Below are 19,990 nucleotides of genomic sequence, written 5' to 3' on the forward strand. Positions count from 1 at the left end.
TGATTATATTTCATTGTCTTCTGTTATATTGATTGTGATGTTGTTTGTTTGTATTTTACATGGTTTTTTTTTAATATTATTTTTATTATTATTACAGAAAAAAAAATTATATACATGTTATTGCCACCGGTTAACCGGTGGCATTTATGTTAAATATTAAAATAAAAAAGCGAGTAGCATCATTGCCACCGGTTAACCGGTGGCTTTTTAGTAGAGTATTGCCACCCCCACATATTCAACGGTTCAAAATCAGTGGGTTATGGGGGGTTTGAACCGGTACCTAAGTGGTTTTTTTTACTAGTGATTGGACCCTTTTCAAATTTTGGATTGCTGTTCGAAATAATATGTTTCTAACAAAAAAGAGTATTAAAATTTCCTTTCTGAATTTTTTCATTTTCTCAAGTAAATAAATTTTCAAATTCTTAATAACCGTTTGGATAATACATGTATATACATAACTATTTCCAAAAGGAATTAACTAAGAGTTGACTTCTTCTTGAATCGAACTTGTTCTCATTGGCTTAGGGATGGTAAACAAACCACCTGCAAGACCAAAATCAAAGATTGATAAGAACAAAGAAATATTTGACGTTCTAAATCAATTTTGAGAATAAATTCACCGCAATGATCTTTACAAACATTTAGACATTAGATAAGATTGCTAAACCTTAAACACAATTGTTTTTGGTTTGTAGACGTAGGCAATAGGGGTGTTCAAATCCGAGTACCCGGGTTTTAGGGTACCCGGAAATTCGGGTAGTTGGAAAATCGGCCCATGTCCTGACCCGAGAAAACCGGGTACCCGGGTTTCGGGTACCCAATTTTCTCGGGTCGGGACACAGGGTACCCGAATTAATTATGATAATAATTTACTGCCAAAATGTGAAAATTGATGAACAATAATCTACTACTACATACCAAATAATCCATATAAATACAAGTTAAGAAATGAAAATAAGCCATATTATTACAAATTGCTATTGGTATCAAGGAACCGAAGCAACTGAACATAAACTAAGAGGTCTACTGTACAAAACTAAAAAATTAAAAAAATCCAATTCATACAGTACTTCGTATAATCTAATTAGCATATAATAGAAATATCACACAATCATAGTGGTTATACATAAACAAATGAAGAAGGAAGTAATGGAGGAATAATAACAAATTATAATATCATACTAAATAAAAATAAATTAAAAAAAAAAAAGGTTATTGGTTTACTGTAACATGCAACTCATGGAAATGAATGAATGCAATGAGTCAGAGAAATGGGTGCTAATGAATTTAAAGTGGCCCACATTTCTGAAGACAAGTGAAATAGATGGATGACGTTAATCACGAGATCAATTGAAAAATTGAATATGCTGCATCGAGTTGAGATCGCCATTGATGATTTAGATTTTCGATGTTTTGGAGTTCTTCGTCTTCTAGCATTTGGATTATCGCCATTGGAATGTTACTTCTTCCTTGTCTTCTGGGATTTGGAGATGTTCTTGGTTAAATTTCTTGGAGAAGATTGCAACACTTTATCTTCTTTCAACCGAGAGTAACGAAATTAATAGATCAAGGAATGTAAGATGAACAATTGAACATGGAGAATAGATGGAAACCAAGCAAAGAGAGAGAGAACTAGAAGAGAGAGAAAGAGAGGATTAGAAGAGAGAGAAAGAGAAAGCTTTGAGTTTAAACGGCTGAGCGCAAAAGGGGGAAGAAGTGAAAGAAAATAAACCCTAACAGCTAAGAAAGATTCCAGGAAAAAAAAAGCCCTTAACGGGATTTCGGGTACCCACTAACAACACGAACTGGCCCATGTCTCGACCTGAGAGCTACACAGATTTCTCGGGTCGGGAACCCGACCCGAAAAATTAATTTTTTTTAAAATACCCGACTATTTTACATCGGGACAGCGGGTCAACGGGTTGGGACAGTCGGGTTGGGTATTTTTGAACACCCCTAGTAGGCAAGCAAAGAACTAGCTTTCTTGAACATGACTTTAACTAAAATGTGAAAGCCATGTCATTGTCCTAAATATCTCAAAACAAAAATAGGATATATACATAGGCCCATCTCAATATCATGATTATATGAATGACCTAAACTATAGCAAGTCATTTGAACTACCCCATATTGTGGGCTCCAAGACTTGTAAAATAGCAAGAATGCACATAACCCGATATATGGGGGCTCCAATATCCACGAAAAAGCAAAATGAGATATTCATGCCATTCGAGCTACTTTCGAGAATCGCCTAAACTACAAATGGTTTACGTAGATCTCGAGCCTTACAATTTTCAAATGTATTACAATGATTTAATAATTAATCATGTTGTTCCTTTGAAAACTAATTTTGCAACTGAATTTGGCCATTTAACAGGTTAAATACTCGAGCTATTTTCAAAACCTAACCTTAGTGCATAATTGTTGTTTCAATACTTCAAATTTACTCTAGAGATTTACTAGTGGAAAAAAGGCCAACCGTAACGGGCAAAAACTGCCCATCCGTAACGGGCAGCGTCCGTTACGTATGCGGCTATTACAGATGACCTTTGTTATTTGTAACGGGCACCGCCTAATAAGTTATTCGTAACGGGCACCTGAAGATGCCCGTTACGAATAACGGGTTATTTGTAACGGGATTTTCAGGTGCCCGTTACGAATTACGTGGTTATTCGTAACGGGCTTTTCAAGTGCCCGTTACGAATAATCCCATTATCTGTAACGGGACATGGTTTGCCCGTTACGAATAGTGAATAATCAAATTTTTTAAAAAAATCCAGCAAAATGCTGGATTTTGCACACCATTTTATCATTTATTGAGAGATGTTTATATTTTATACAATTAATATTTCTTTCAAAAAAAAAAATACAATTAATAAACTAATAACCAAAACTTTAAAAGAACTAAATTAAACCAAATCTCAAGAATTCTTGTTTTCCAGGTTTAAAAACAAAATTACACTTGTTTCCTCTAAAGGCATTATGTTTTACTTATTTGTCTTTGTATAGTTAAGCTACCTTCAGCCAAACTTAAATCCACCAGAAGGGCCTTCATTGCTCCACATGGTTACCTTTTCAAGGTTGCATCCAAGTCTTCCTCTTCTTTGTAATTGAAGGCTTCATCAAATCCAAATTTGTTTTTCAATAAATCAACCTAACATGGCAGGGAGTTATGAGAACAAGGTAGAATCAGATAATTTCAAAATCAGAAACAAAGCTTTTATTACCTTAAACAGATGAAACACCTTCTCAGCAACAATTTTCTACTGTAGAGTGGCACCCTTCTATTGCACTTTATCAGGATGAATTCACAAATTCGCATTTCTATAAGCTTTCTTAACTGCCACGCCAGTAATCAAATCAGTCAAGGAAACAGGTTAACAGCCACATTCAGGCCAGAGAACCTATTCAAGATTAAGAAATCAGACAGCAATCAGCTGCTATGATTAAATTCATCAAGTAAATAAAGGCCCAACCATACAAATATGAACACAAATAATTCCCAAACCATATTTCATATTTACATTGTCATAACCTCCATCCCTAAATGTCGTGACAAACATAAGGGGTAATAAAGCATATCCAACCAGTTTAACTCTTGATCCAACACAAAGAAGAATAAATAAAGAAATAGCACAACTGCAAAATTAGTAAGCGAAATCAGGTAGAAGAGATCGCCACAATCACCAATTAAAACCAACATGCAGAAACATAAGGTGTCTACACAATTCCAGAAACATAACGTTCTGTGCACACGACTTTTAATCTCAGAAATCATTTATAATGAAAAGATCGAAATAAGCTAACTTCTTTCTCAGTTTGTAACAATTTCTTTGTAATTCAACATGAGCAGACAGCAGCTACACAAAGACTGGTGTAACAAGACACGATCACATCATAAAATTAAGCACATATAAGCCTATGAACAAAGGTTGAATTCGAAATGCTTGAATTTGGTGTAAGAAATTTTAATATGGAAAGGTAATTTACCTGTCCATTATCCAAACGACCCTTATAAACCTTCCCAAAGCCACCTTTTCCGATCAAATTAGACTCCCTAAATTTTACCCACATCATAAGCTTTCAAGAAACTAGATAAAACTCAAGCATCGTGTATAAACACAAAGAGCTTTGTAGACCTAAATGCTAAATAAATCTTCTAAGCTCATACAATAGAATCAACTATCAAGTAATGGTAATTTACCTAACAACACGAACAAGGTATCCTTTTCTGCAACTCAATCTAAGCGCTTCATTTCCACCAGTAAATGTCTGATCATGTGTCTGATACTTGCTTGAACGCTTATTTCAACTCAAATCACGACCCCCACTGTGATTCAAGATTCACGAATAGATAAGAGAACATATCATCAAATGGCATAACAAATAACCACCAGCAAATTTTGGGACAGGCAGGCAAAAAAGTGATTCCAGGTTTTTCTAGATATTTTGCTCAGAACATACTGGAAAAAAAACCCCTAAATTTTACCCACATCATAAGCAATATCACACGGAATCAAATCATCCAACAAAACCATAAATAGCATCAATGCACAACAACTCAGAAACATAACACACCGAAAAAACCCAGTAAATTAGTAAATAACCCAAATCAAGACTAGATAGAATTTGTGAAGCTAATTATAATCCCCACCAAAACAACTATTCACTAGGCATAGCCTCGTAGAGTCGTAGTTTTAGGGTAGTGTTAATTTCAAACAAATCTTAACTGAAGACTAAATAGAATTTACTCAACCAAAAATGAAATATAATCCAAATCCAGTCATTCATTTAATTGCTCCAACAGAAAAATTCACATCCTAGCGTGCAATGAACCAAATTTTTTTCAATCATAGCTTGTTGTAGATTGCAGCCACGTTGATTCAAAGGGCAGGGAACCACAGGTGATCTTACATAAACTAATGTACATACTCCGAAATCTAACCAAATACTGCAATCAGAAAAGATAAGGTTTTGCTTTTATATCTTAATATACATATAAATATTACGCACATTTAGCAACTGAAAGAGTGAAAGTATAGTACACATTGACAGATCTAATCTTTGTCTCAATTACAACACAAACCATCATCCAAGATCTCTTCTCTTTCAAAATTCCCACAAATCATACCAAATTCACATAAAATCAAAACATAAAAAAAAACAATAAATTGCACCCATTACGCACACCAATTCAGACAAGCAATACACCTAAAACCCATATATTATCAAACAAACCAAATCAAGAAAATGAACCAAGCCAAGAAAAAAAACGCAATTATAAAATGAATGAAACAAAATTGACTTACAATGATTATTTTCACAAACCAAAATAGCAGGAAGATTCCAAAGCGCAGCCATATTCAAAGCCTCAAACAATTGTCCTTGATTAGCAGCACCATCACCATACAAAGCAAAACTTACAGTATCATCCGTATTATACTTCTGAGTAAAAGCCAATCCAACACCCAACGGAACCTACGCACCAATAATTCCATGACCGCAATTATTAATGCAAACTGACGATTAATTGAATGTAGAAAATCAACCATGTACTTAATTAAAACCCCTAAATTTTACCCACAAAAACAATGACGATAAAACACGATTATACCACAGCAAACCCAGAATTCAACACAAATAACAACAAAGAATTACAGAAAAAAAGGCATGAAACAAAGAAATTATGATAATTGAAATGAAATAAAAGCAAAAACTAAAATGCAAGATTCCAGTTAAAATGCCAACATTGACATACATAGCATATAATCATCTATGCATGTAGTAGTTATTCAACACCCAATTAAGTTTACAACTTAACAGACCAATACAACATATCAAACAAACTAAATCAAACAAGATAGTACAAATTTGAGCTCAGAAACTGAAAGATCAAGCGAAAAATGCCCACAAATCACAGAATAAATGACAATTTACATAAGAAAATTAAAAATATGAGAAAACCCCATTAAACCCCACGATTATTCTCCAATCTTAGTCAACTGGAATTTGTTAAACGATCAATAATATGATTCCAAAATTAAAAAAAAAATCACGAGTTAAAACAAAAGGAAGAAAGATACCATGAGATTAGAAACCCCAGCAGCGACTTCTTCTGTAAACAACGGTGATTTAGAAGTACAAAATTCTAAGGAATTTAGGACCAAAAATCTAAGAAAACATATAAATTTCTACCAAAATCTTGTTGATGTGTTAAAATTTAGCATACTTTATCAATCATGATGCGTAAAACATACTTGCTCATACAAAAGTTTAGTACTCAATCATTTAACATGAAAGTTGTATCAAGACACTTTATTAACATAAGACAAACAATTTCAAGAGTTAGAATGTAAACAAAAGACTCCTAAATTCTAAATTAAGGAGTCTTCGTTTTAAATTATTCCTCCATTGTTGCACACATTGAAATTTCGCAAGGAGGATAACATCTACTTTCTTCAGCTTCAAAACATTAAAAAAATTTGAACTCAAAAGAAAGAATTTGAAACACTAGTAGAAAAAGGCTCATTTGCGTCGCCATATTTGCGTCACTCATTTTAAAGAACGAAGCAAAGGTATATTTTTACCATCCTTTAAAGTTATTTGCGTCCCTTGTTATTAAAGAAGCGACGCAAAAGTCAAGTGTATGTTAGCTTTCTATCATTTACGTCGCTCTTATTTATTGAAGCGACGCATATAATAACTTTATTTGCGTCACTCATTTATTGACAAGCGACGCAAATAAGGGAGTGAATAAATTGCGTCACTCTTTTAATAAATGAGCGACACAAATAACAAATTTTCAGCATTTCAGATTTTGTTATTTGCGTCGCATTTTTATTATTAAGTGACGCAAATAACTCTGTTGCATTTTAGGTTATTCATTCTGCGTTTTTTTGACCTTAGCTTTTCACGCCTACCTTTCACTAATTCACTAAACAAAATGAAAAAAACAGAGTTGCTTCTACAGAAAACTGCAATTCGACCCTTCAATCCAACAAATTCGCCCAAAAAACATCCACAAATTTGCCCAAAAAACTGCAATTCCCCAGCAAATTCAACATCCAAAATCGCAATCAAGTTCAACACCCATAATCGGCAGCAAATCCGAGCAATTTCGAGCAAAAATTTAGACCAAAAACCCTAAGTAATTCGAACCCTTAAACCCCAGAAAAATTGATTATTTTCGACCAAAAATCCCCCATTTCGAGCAAAAACTGTACTCAATTCCATACGAATTCGAACCCTAGAAACCCCAAAAAACTCAATTAAAAATCCTGCTGAAAAAATTCGAGCAATAACTGAAATTTTCGAGTGGAAAAATCGCTTGCGCGCCTGGCTAGCGCAACCTACAAAGTTGCGCACGGACACTGGTCACTTAAAAGACCAGTACTCAAATTTCGATTCGTTTTTCCCAACGGTTTTGTACGTTATTAGACGTAATAACGCGCAAATTATCGAAATCTTTTACAATTGCTTTGCATCCAGTAATTTATTTTCTTCTTTGATAATTTTTTGCATAATCCTGCATGCATACCGTGCTTTGTGCCTGACCCAAGCATACGTTTGGACGTTTTTCATAAGCGTGTCTTAAGTCGTTCCGTAGTGCTGCCACTAGTACAAAAATGACCTAAGGTAACATCACATGGTATCACTTTGAAAGCTAGAAATTGTACTAAGTTATAAGTAACATTATTGTAACACTTTAACATTAGGTATCACTTGATTGTAACACTTTAATATTAAGTAATATTTTATTGTAACACTTTGATATTAAGTAACACTATTGTAAAACTTTGATACTAAGAAGTGATCACTAACTAAAGGTATTATTTTTAATTTTGTTTAGGAAAAAAAATGCCTTTCTTCATTAGCTCCCAAAACTTATTATTGGCATTTCGATTCATTTGAACTCTCTTGCATTTCATTATTTCAGTCTCTCTTCACACTGCATTCTCCACCACAGCCCCCTCCATCGCAACCGTCTCCTCACCGGTGCTCTACCGTAGCTCTCCTCCACCAGAGCCCTCATCCACCGCAGACCTCGACCTCCTACAGGTTCAACTCTGCGTCTTCCTTTCTTTCCCAATGAAGCGCACTCCACGTTCTCCTCTGAGGCGACCTCATCTAAAACCAATTGAGGCGAATTATGATATCAATTGAGGTGAATTCTCTCAGGTAAAAGTTGATTCTCTATGCAATTATCGAATCTCAATTTCGCAATCCAGGGTTTATGTTTAATTTGGTTGTAAGTATATTCAATTTAGGGTTCTTCTAAACTCGATTATTATAATAAACTATTGCTTATAATTAATTTCTATTGAACTATTGCCTGTAAACTTAATTTTTACTGCCCTAGGTGTTAGAAATATGCATACGGGTTACTGTTGCTGTAGATTTCAGCTCCAAGAGGAAAAGTTTTCTATTTTATTTGGATAAAAATTTTTATGATATCCGGAACACCTACCTCGAGCAACCTTAGGGGAAATTTAAAAGGCAGAAAATATGCCAATTTTAACAATGTAAGTTATCTTTGATATTTGATATTGCAGTGTTAATATTGTCAATCAAGGGTTTATTTTTTGGTGCTGATCCAGACAAGGGGTTTCTAAACTTCTATTATTCATTCTATTCTATTCTAAACTTTTGTTAATAGGATGGTTATGATGAAAATAATTGTTGTATAGGCGTTTGTTTGAGTTAATTAACATTAAGCCTATTTTAATCTTTGATGATGTTTGTTAAACTAAGTGATATGTCACTGCAACATTTTTTGCTAAATTTTCCACGTTGATTTACTGAATTTTAATTCTAAAAATTTGGGAAGAATTGCTCAGATTACTGGACTTATATTACGATGCTCTGTATCTTCATAAAGGTGTTGTTCATTTGGGCATTTTACTCTTGTTGAAACTGCATGCCTAAGGATAAGAATAATATTGAGGGGTTAAATATGAAGATAGGCATGTCAAAGCTAGAGGAATGTCCCAAGAATGGTATTCTCTTGTGAATGAAATTGCAAAAAGGCCTAAGTTTAGTATGATTAATAGACCATTGCTTGTGATATTTTTGGGAGTTTTAGCATGATTTATGTGCTATTGGTTGATGGTAGATAATAGAAGAAGTTGGGTCAAATTGAGGTACTTTGATGATAATTATAACTGCATATATGAATTTCTAATATTAGTGATTGTTTTTGGGTTTTCTCTTGGATTTATAATTTAATTAACTTTGATGTTTAATTATTGATATTTTTGAATTGATTTCTGGTTTTCAGTGATCTATGAATTTTAAGATCTAAATTTTCCATAATTTTTTTATTTATTTGTAGCAAGAATTTGAGTTTCTTAGAGTTGATGTATAGAGGATTCAATGATAGATGCAATTGCGATGGTGAATTATTGTTCTTCATTCACTACACCTTTTTTCTAGTTTCATATATCTAACCAAAAAGAAGAATAAAAAGAGTAGGTTTAAAAAAAAAGAATAAAAAGAGTATGACTTATTGATCATTTGATATCTTATTTATTTATTTCAATTTCTTAAATTCTAGAAATGTCATGATTATTCCTATTCTTACATATAAGACTCGATGGATTATTGAGGTTGGCCTTGGTTGGTGTCATCTAAGCTACAATCCGATGATAGCCATATTTTTATTGCAATTTCGGAAGAATAAGTGTCGTCTATACTGTACTTAATGTACATCCTGATAAACTATTTTATTTTAATTCAAACATTGTGTTTATCTGGCTCCTTATCATTGTTATTACACTTTACTAGGAAGAATTATGGTTGTTTGAAAGAGTGATGTCTCAAAATCCCTTGAAAGATTAGATTATCCCAAAAGATTTTAATCTTTGATCAGGACTTAGGAGTATTCCTGAGTTGAGCAATTACCAAATTTTTATTAGACATACACATATATAGAACACTTAATAAATATATGGTGCACCACTCAGTCCACAATTATTATGATGTCTTGAGTATAACATATGAAAAAAAGTTTTTGATGTCTTTAGTATGAGTTCATGAGTTATAACCAAAAGTTTTTGTCCTGTGGAAATTTATTGTAAGGACAGACTCTGCTACTTAGAGCTACAATTTTCAAATAACATGTACCGATGATAGCCATGTTCATATGTTTGTTGGTTTTCTTCTATTATGAATTATTAGAATTTTATGATTTCATTTTTTGCTTTTCGAGCTCTTTTGATTCATCTATGAGTTGGTTTTACTTTTTTTTTTTTTGTATTTTTTAATCTTTTAATTCACTTACCAAGGAAGACATGGCCTTTTTGTTACAGACCATAGTAGCCTAGGCAACATAAATTAACATAAACTACCTAATAATCTTACTTTTTTTTTAGGAAACCTAATAATCTTAATTCAGACTACATATATTCTAATACAATAATAATAAGGAATTAACCTTTAACTTTATTTTTTAGTCTTACATGTTTTTAAATCCTTCTACGTGAAATTTAAATTGTTATTAGCCCTAGCTCGCTGGTTCCATTGGCTCTGTGACTTTAGTATTGTCCTTTAAAGATGTCAATTTCATTAGTTTTTACTTCTACACATATTGAGTTATTTAATGTGATGGAATTGGACAGATTATTCGGATGATTCTTCGTTTGTTTGACTTTGCAGTAACAATATGATACTATGATTCTTGCCATATTGTGACTCAGATTATGGTTCAATAAAAATCATGAATACTTTTAATGATTTTCATGAATACTTTATTTCAGGGTGTCTGATAAATGATGCTTTCACACATATATAGGATCAAATGGATCAAGATGAAGGATTGGAGTAGCAAGTAACGATGCCATAAGAAATACGTTTTGCATAAATGTAGCTTTCGATTGCTGTCTCTTTAGAACTATGCTCACTGCAATTTTTTTTTTTTTTTTTTTTTTTTTTTTTGGAATTTTGTGGTCTACAGGCTGAAGTTGACCTTTTCTTTTTGGATAATTATATTTTAATGAATTTTTGTAACAAAATATGAAATTTTATTAATTCAAATTATTTTCTTTTGTATATGTTAATTTCACATTCATAGTTGTTATGTTAATATTATTTTTATATTCTTGAAAATAAGTCGAATATTGTAATATGTTACCTATTAATTAACAAGGTGCTACTTTGATTTGTAAAAAGTGATACATAAGGTCGAATATAGTGATACTATATATCAAAAGATGATTGAAAAATGTTTCCTATTAATACATAAAGTGTCACAATAGTTCACAAAAGTGATACATAATGTCTTATGAAGTGCTACAATATGATTGAAAAATGTTACTAAAGATAAGTAAGTGTTACATAAGAAATAAAAAGTAACACTTTAAAAATGATACTAATAATATAAAAAAGTGTTACATAAGAGGGTTTATAATATTACTTTTGAAAGTGTTACCATACGTTACCCAAAGTATTACATAAAACCTTAGGTAACATGGGCGGAAGTATCACCCATTAAAGTGTTATCTATTGTTTATAATAACACATTTACCACTTTATGTAACATTTTTTGGGTGTTACTTATAGTTAGTTTTGTACTAGTGTGCTTTACGTAAAATCTCCTATAGACACGTTTGTCATTTTACTGTACTGACTTTATAAATGTCCCGTTCTTTTCTTTCTTTTTGGCGTCCATAGCAAAAAGGATGGCGTTTATGTGGTGTAAAAATGTATGGCGTATGTGTTGCATAAAATTTTGACTCTTCCCAGCTCTACGTGATCTACCTCTCGTACCTAAAAGGTAGAATTTCTTTACTTAGGTGTTAGCTGAACGAGTCGACTAGCGCGCCGAACCATCGGAGACAAGGCACATTCTCGATTGGAAGAAAATATGGTAGTTAGTGAGCTTATTAGCTTACTGGACAGTTAGGGTGTCGTCCACCCCCTGTATAAAGAAAGCAAATACGGTAGTTAGTGAAGTTTATAACTTGCCGGACAGTTAGGGTGTCGTCAACCCCTTGTATAAAGAGCGACGTACGATGTTGCATCTATTTAAGCACGTGCCCCTGTAGACACCCATTTGTGTCTCCCCAAAAACAAAACCCAGTGATGAGTACCTTTCACTTCGAATCATAATCGAATGAAGTGAAAGTGTGGAAAGTCTAGTGTTGCGGTTAGTTTTTATTTCTTTTCTTTTTCTCTGTTTATGAAAACCTATTTTAAGAAAACATCCAATCCAGTTTAGTTTGGTCCATGGAAAGGGTCCAATAATAGTGTAGTTGAGTCAGGTTCGAAAAGAGCTTTCCAACGATATATTATAAGGCCAATTCCGATGAATAATGAGGAAGTTATGGCCAAATTACTAAACTGGGCCCGGTTTGATTGTTATGTGTGGCCCAATGATCTAGAGGAGGGACTATAATTAATTTATCATTTCTAATGCGATTATAATTGATTATTGTCTTCTAGAATCTTCTAGAAAGTTTGTTTGAGTCCTAATTTGATTAGCATTGATAAATTAACTTTTAAGAGTTTTAATTAGAATAAAAGAAGTGTTTTTAAAATAAGGTAGAATTATTTTGAGCTTATTGGTTTGATTACTCTTCCTCTCTCTTTCTTTTCTAAATTAGCTTTTCTCAAACAAAATTCCGCATTCACAAGATCTAGACACGCCTAGCCAAGTTCGAAGTAGCCTTCACCCTAGACGTGAAAGGTTTAATTTCCGAGGGTTTCGTCCCAAATCTCTCTTTAATTATTTAATTTAATTGTTTGGTTTATTATTTTCCTTAAAGTTACTAACGCGTGTATTTTGTTATTAGAAAGAGGTACGAGACATCCAAGTAAGTGCTTTAATTGTTTTTTATTGATATTATGATATAGAAATCATGTCTAGGTTGTTATTATGATTCCTAGTATCATGTTAGGATGTTTGATGTTTCGAATGACAATAATGATTCCTAGTATCATGTTTAGGGAAAAGGTTATAATATCAAATATGCTTATTGTGATTCTTGCGATGCTTCCTATTGTCTTTATTAATATTCATGTTAGTATCATGTTAAGGCTTTATATTTGATCTTTGTTGCTTAGTGACATGCTAGGGTTTGTTATTAATCTTGTTGGTATCATGCCTAGGATCTTGTTATTGTTATGCTTTAACATGATTATGATAATTATGATTATGATTTGGGATTATGATTATTGTTATTATTATGATGATTATTCTGTTGCTTGATATTTATTGTTATTGCTTGATCACGCCTTTTAAGTATGTTTAAAGAGAATTTGTACTTGTAATCACGCTTAACAAGATAATTAATAATCTTGTTTAGGGTTAAATTTTGGTTAATTAAATCCTAATTTGTACTTGTAATCATGCTTAATAAGATAATTAATAATCTTGTTTAATAAGCACCCCCTGCCCTGCCTTGCCTCACGCTCATATTCTTCATGCCCTCTTTGAATCCATTTATGAATGTAATCCGAATGGTTGTACTCTGTTTTCTGACACCAGTTCCTACATGCCTTAGCAACTTTCTGTGCTCGATAAAATTTTCCAGTTTCTTGCAGCATTATTTCGATCCTAGTTGTGAAAGATATTCCTCAAATTTCCTACGTGTAAAAATCCTATGTTTTTAACTCATTACGGATGGTCTTTCCAATGAGATCTTTTTTATGCATATGACAATAATGTTAATCAAAATTACGCACATGAAATACTTAGAACTTTTCGAGTCTCATCCACTCATTCTAAATAATTGCCAAAATAAATTTTAGGAATTGAAATAGAAATCCTCCCCAGTGGAGTCGCCAAAAAACTGTAGGGAATATTTCAAGCATTACCCCAAACTTGAACCCCACCGTGATCATAAACTTAAGCATGGTGGCGTACAAAGGGAAGAAAAATAGAGCAAAAGAGTCTCCAACAAGTTTTAGGAACTTGTAAACCGTTCACAGGGTGAAGGTTACACCCCTTAATGTCCAAGAGATCGTTAACTCCAATAGGTTTGGAACCATCACTGGTGTTCGGGGATGAAGGTACAAATCCAACCTAAAAGAGATTGAACCTGCCCTAATAATAGGCCTCTACTTTATTCTTCTCGTATTCATGTGCGCTTTCTGACTAACATGCAATCAATAGGTTTAACCTAAACCTGTTTATCTATGTTGGTTGAATTTAATGCACAAATAAAACTATTATCGGTGGTCACTTGAATTATAATCATATTAATCCTAAACAAAATTATTAACTATCTTATTAAGCGTTATTACAAGTACAAATTCCCTTTAAACATGTATAAAGGTGTGATCAAGCAATAACAAGCAATATAATAATAATATTTAAAATAATAATAATCATAATTAAAATTAAAATAATCATATCAACGCTAAAGCATAATAATAGTAAGATCCTAGGCATGATACTAACAAGATCAATAACAAACCCTAGCATGTCACTAAGCATAAAAGATCAAAGCTATAACCCTAACATGATACTAACATGATATTTAGAAAAGACAATAAAAGGCATCATAGAAATCATAATTAATCTAAGGAACTTTTCCCAATTTAAAACTAAACTCGTCTCTTGACACCTTTTCAAAACTTTTTCAAGGTTAAAAAGACAAGTGTCAAAAGACAAGCCACCAACACTAAAATCATCCATGAAAACTTCAATTTCTTTTTCAAGCATTTCGGAGAAAATGGAGTTCATGCATCTTTGAAAGGTAGAAGGAGCATTACATAAGCCGAATGACATTCTTCGGTATGCAAATTTCCCATATGGACATGTGAAAGTAGTTTTTTCTTAATCGCTTAGATGGATAGATATTTGAAAGAATCCGGAGTACCCATCCAAGAAACAAAAGAAAGCATGGTGAGAGAGTATCTCAAGTATTTGGTCCATGAATGGGAGAGGAAATGATCTTTCTTGATATTTTTTTCAACCTCCTATAATCAATACACATTCTCCACCCGGTCACCATCCGGGTTGAGATTTCCTCTCCTCCTTCACCCTTGATTATGGTCATCCCACCGTTTTTTGGAACCACATGAACCGGGCTAACCCACTTGCTATCGGAGATAGGATAGATGATGCCCGCCTCACGTAGTTTCAAAATTTCTTTCTTGACAACCTCTTGGAGGTTGGGGTTCAACCTAGTTTGAGGTTTAATGGAGGTGGAATGATCATCTTCAAGATGAATACGATACATGCATAAAGAAGGGTTAATACCCTTGATATCATCAATGCTATACCCTATCACATCATTATATTTTCTCAAAATATCAAGTAATTTTTCCAAATCAAGACCATCTAGGGTAGCATTGACTATAATAGGGTACTTTCCCTCTTTATCAGATAATAATATTTCAAATAAGGGGTAAGGGGCTTGAGTTCTACCTTAGGAGGAGGCTTAGAAATCTCCTCCAATTTCTCCTCCTTGGACTCAAGTTTGATCTCAACTTGTTGTTCAACTTCCTCCTTTGAGGATTCCTCCATTGCCATGACAAATTCTCTTGCCTCTTGAGAGTGGAACTCTTCCTTGCATGTAAGAGCTTCTACCATTGGATCTAACTCTTCTATCATGACCCTCCCTAAGCGATCCAACTCCTCATTCACAACATCAACTCTATAGCTTTTTCAACCATGGGGGTCTTGAGCAACTTAGAAAACTCAAAGACAATCTTCTCATCGGCCACCTAACATGTGATGCTGTTATTCTTGCAATTGATTACCGCCCCCAAAGTTTTAAGAGCTTCACGTCCCAAGATCAAAGGAGTGTTGACATCTTCCTCCATATCCATAACTACAAAGTCACAAGGCACGTAGATGTGTCTCACTTGAATTGGAACGTCCTCAAGCTCTCCATAAGGTAATTTAACCGACCGATCGGCCAATTGAATTGTCTTCCTTGTTAGGATCATCTCTATATTGAGTTTTTGAGCAATAAATAGAGGGATTAAACTAACACTTGCTCCAAGATCGGCTAAGGCGCCCACCCCTAGCTTCCATGTTCCCAATTTTTACCGGCAAAGTGAAACTTCCCGGGTCCTTTTCCTTCTTGGGCATCTTATGTTGGACAAGAGAACTCACTTGATGTGTAAGGGTGATAAGATCATCATTAAGCTTCCTCTTGTTGGTGAGAATATCTTTTAGGAACTTGGAGTAAGATGGCATTTGTGTCACAACTTCAATGAAAGGGAGGTTGATGTGCAAATTCTTTATCACACTAAGGAATTTTGCAAACTTGTCATTCAACTTCCTCTCCGCAAGTCGACCGGGAAAAGGAACCGGTCCATCAAGATTCCTAGCCTCACTAGGAATTTAAGTTGTCTTCTCATTGTCAAGCTTCTTCTTCTCCAAACCTCCTTCTATCCCATCAACTTTTTCTTTTTCACTTCTCTCGTCCTCATTCACACTCTCTTCTCCTCCCTTCCTTTCCTCATTACCCCCCTCATTTGGCCTTTCATAGGAAGTTCCCGACCTCAATGTAATTGCCTTGAATGTATTAGGTTTTGAGTTATGAGAAGGGTTAGGTTGTGGTTGTCCGGGTAGAGTAGATGGTGAATTGAAAGGAGTTCTCTAGACCAATTGAGCTAGTTGTGAATCAACCATCTTGTTGTGAGCTCTTATTTCTTGCATTTGTTGCCCAAAAATTTGCATTTGTGCATGAATGGCTTGAAGGAGTTGATTTTGTGTTAGCTCCGCTTAAGGTTCTTGTTCTTGATTTCTTTGAGGTGCTTGGGTTTGATTGTTATATTTGTTGTTCCTTGGGTAGCTTCCTCTTGGGTTTTGGTGTTGAGATGGAGGTGGATTTTGATATTGAGGGTTGGAATTGTAGGAAGGTTGAGCTTGTTGGTTCCATTGTTGAGGATGAGATGCAAACCCGGGTGGTGGTTGTCTCCAAGCTCCACCATCGCTTCCTCTAAATCCTTCTTGCCTTGTGTTGTATGCCGCTACATGCTCGGGACTCAAACCTCCACAATAAGATGATCATGGTTCGTTCCTCTAGAATTATGACAAGATAAAGAGTTAACTTGAGAGGAGCTTACTCCACCACTTGCATTTTCACTGACGCTCGTGTTCAACTTGGACAACCCTTTTGTTAGTTGATCAATTTGATGTTGCAATTGATCAACCTTCTCAAATTCGTAAATCCCACCTCTCTTTAGAGTATTCCTTCTTCGGCCCCCCCAAGAGTAGTTCTTTACTACCTCTTCTATTGTTGCTTCAACTTGATTTTGGGGGATTTTGATTAATTGACCACCCGCCCCCGCATCCAAGTTGGCTCTTGACATGGGCTCCAATCCGTCGTAGAAAAAACCGCATGAGCAACCCTTGATTGTACTCATGGTGAGGACACGCTTGCACCAACTCTTTGAATCTCTCCCAAGCTTCACCAAGACTTTCATCGGCTTCTTGCTCAAATGATGCGATCTTCCTTCTCATTTCGACGGTCTTCTCCTCGGAGATAAATCGCTTCAAGAACGCCTTTACCACCTCCCTCCATGTTGTGAGAGAGTTAGGCTTTACTTGCTTTAGTCATTTCTTTGCTCGTTCGGTGAGAGATTGCCTGAAGAGATGCATACGAATGTAGTCTTGGCTCACTTCATTGGTTTGCATCATCGCGCAAAACTCAAGCAATCGGTCCAAATGTTCAATGGGGTCCTCACTTGTACTTCTGGAAAATTGCTCCTATTGGACCATTCTAGTATATTAGGGATGGATTGAGAAGTTGGTTTCCGTGACGGGTAGCAAAATCCCTTACGTGAGCTCATAATCTTCCGGATTTCCAAACTCATGAAACAAAACATCATCTTCTTGTCCCGCCATTGATCCGCTTTGAGAACTTGAAGAGTAAGAATCACTCTCACTATCAACTATAGCACCAAGACCTCTTCCCTCTTCTTGATAAAGCCTACGGACTTGTCTCAAAGTTCGGTCGATCTTGTGGTTAAGTTGATGTGTGGGTGGTCCTTGAGACCTCCTAAGCATTCACCAAAGCTAAGCAAACAATTAGCAATGACAAGGATGATAAAACAAACAAAACAAAAAACAAAAGCAAGTAAAATGACTAACAAAAGCAAAAGTAGACGCTAAACAAGCCGCTTCCCCGACAACGGCGCCAAAATTTTATCGCGATTAGATAGGTCGTTACACTACTATCCTAATCAAATTAATCATTTATATACCTAAACTACACTAATACAAGTATAGGGGCATGTAAAGGGTCAAACCACTAAGGAAGCTCACTCATTCAACATCAATTTTCACTAATGCAAGAGTAAAAAGGGGAATGTTTTGTTGGTTTTTGAATAAAGAATACTAAAACTACAAATAAGCAAAGATAATGGTGATTAAAATAAGGAGAGAACGACGCTAGGGATACGGGGGTGTCAAACATGATTAGAAAGAGGGGAACAATAATAGTTGTCATGATGAACATGCCAAAAAACACAAGATTCCAACTAAACAATTCATTTTCATGCAATAGTCTAGGAAAATCAATGATAAAGATCTATACTAATTAGGATCATTCTCATGCATCTAATTAGTTACAATCAAATCAAGAGAAAAAAGAAGCACAATCCATAAAACTCCACTTTAATAATTTATTCTCATGCAATCATTAAAATAGAGATGATTTTAATCTAGTTCAGATCACTTTCATGCATTTAAACTAGAAAACATCAAATAAAGTGCCACAATAATCTCAAAAATATCAAAAATCATGTCTTTTCATCAATTTATGGCATGAGTTCAATCCAATCATCGTCATTCATTCAATATCAACACATATTTTCCACCCCCTTCCCCTAGCTAAGAAATTAGCCTAGAGAAGAGAGATTAAACATAATATCAAAACTATAAATAACTCAAGAAACACAAAACAAAACATTATTAAAAACAATGAAATCAATAATAACTAGATGAACTCATAAGATTAATGAAAATAAGCAGAAATAAAGAAAATAAATAGAGATAAAAGAAAGGATTAGAGATTACTAAAGAGAAATGAAAGATGAAAACTTGAAGTAATTCTTGATTAAAGATTAAACTTGACCAAAGTTGAATACAATAAAGGAAACTTGAGTAACTCTCTCTAAGATTAGGGCTAAATGTTGATAAGATAAAAGATGATTCCAAGCTTAAATAAGGGGCTATTTATATGCATCACAAAAGAAAGAAATAAAACACCAAGGAGAGCCCTCTAGCACGCAGCCGCACCTTTTCTAATCTGGGTATGGAGTTTCTTAACCCAGCAACCCGCGACCGCGGCTAAAAGTAGGAGAGGCCTCTTTTGCTGAGGAGAGGCCGCGGTCTGGGAGCAAGGGAAAAGAAAGTGCCTCGATATGCCGCGCCTGAGGGCCAAGGAGGAAAGACCTCTTCCAAGGCGCAGCACGACATCTCTGAGTTTCTGGTTATTTTTTCAGCAAAATGTGCCGCACCTGCAGCCCTTTGCTCCGCGCTCGCGGCTCCAGCATGGCCATAAAATCCTCCTTGAACATCTCATTTCCCTTCCATAGCTCAACATGCATCCATAGGTTCATCCAAAAGGGCCAACGACCTACAAAACAACGAAGAAACACTAAGAGAACCAAAGAAAAAGGGGAAAAAGGAAGGGAAACACGAGAAGATATAAGAGAAAACAAAAATAAGGTAAAATGCTTAGAAAAGGCCCAAACAAGTGCAAATGAGGGGAGAATCCTTAGAGAAAAAGGATAAAGGAGTGGCATAAATGCCACTCATCACAAATCTGGCCTTACCGGTGATGATGACGGCTGTCCACTATATTGGAATATCACGTACTGGCTATAGCTAACAAAACAAGTTCGGAAATTGCGCAATAAAAAATTGAAGAGGGTTTATTGAAGAAATGGTTTATTTTGCGTAGGAATTTAGGAGGGAATGGAAAATAAGAGGGCAAAGAGGCGGCCTGCAATAATGAAAAAATGAAACTCTGTAGAAACTCTTACTCATTATTTTTTTTAACTTTAAATATTATCATTTTTTTTTAAT

General features: G+C 34.6%; 2 long non-coding RNA genes across 6 annotated transcripts; both read right to left on the reverse strand.

Moving 5' to 3' along the window:
• Positions 1-366: 366 nt before the first annotated feature.
• Positions 367-2,059, reverse strand: LOC110706905. The gene is made up of 2 exons (XR_002508402.1): positions 1,302-2,059; positions 367-543 (listed from the first exon to the last, which is right to left on the reverse strand). It is a non-coding gene; the product is annotated as an uncharacterized LOC110706905 (long non-coding RNA).
• A 743-nt stretch (positions 2,060-2,802) lies between these two features.
• On the reverse strand, positions 2,803-6,477 carry LOC110706909. 5 transcript variants are annotated; one of them, XR_002508407.1, is made up of 6 exons: positions 6,084-6,477; positions 5,310-5,478; positions 4,205-4,330; positions 3,991-4,057; positions 3,228-3,340; positions 2,803-3,154 (listed from the first exon to the last, which is right to left on the reverse strand). It is a non-coding gene; the product is annotated as an uncharacterized LOC110706909 (long non-coding RNA). The 5 variants fall into 5 exon arrangements; XR_002508405.1 differs by having other exon boundaries at positions 3,228-3,404; XR_002508406.1 differs by lacking the exon at positions 3,991-4,057.
• Between the last annotated feature and the right edge of the window lie 13,513 nt (positions 6,478-19,990).

Source organism: Chenopodium quinoa, unplaced genomic scaffold, assembly GCF_001683475.1.
Source record: "Chenopodium quinoa cultivar QQ74 unplaced genomic scaffold, ASM168347v1, whole genome shotgun sequence".
NCBI classification, from domain to species: Eukaryota; Viridiplantae; Streptophyta; class Magnoliopsida; order Caryophyllales; family Amaranthaceae; genus Chenopodium; species Chenopodium quinoa.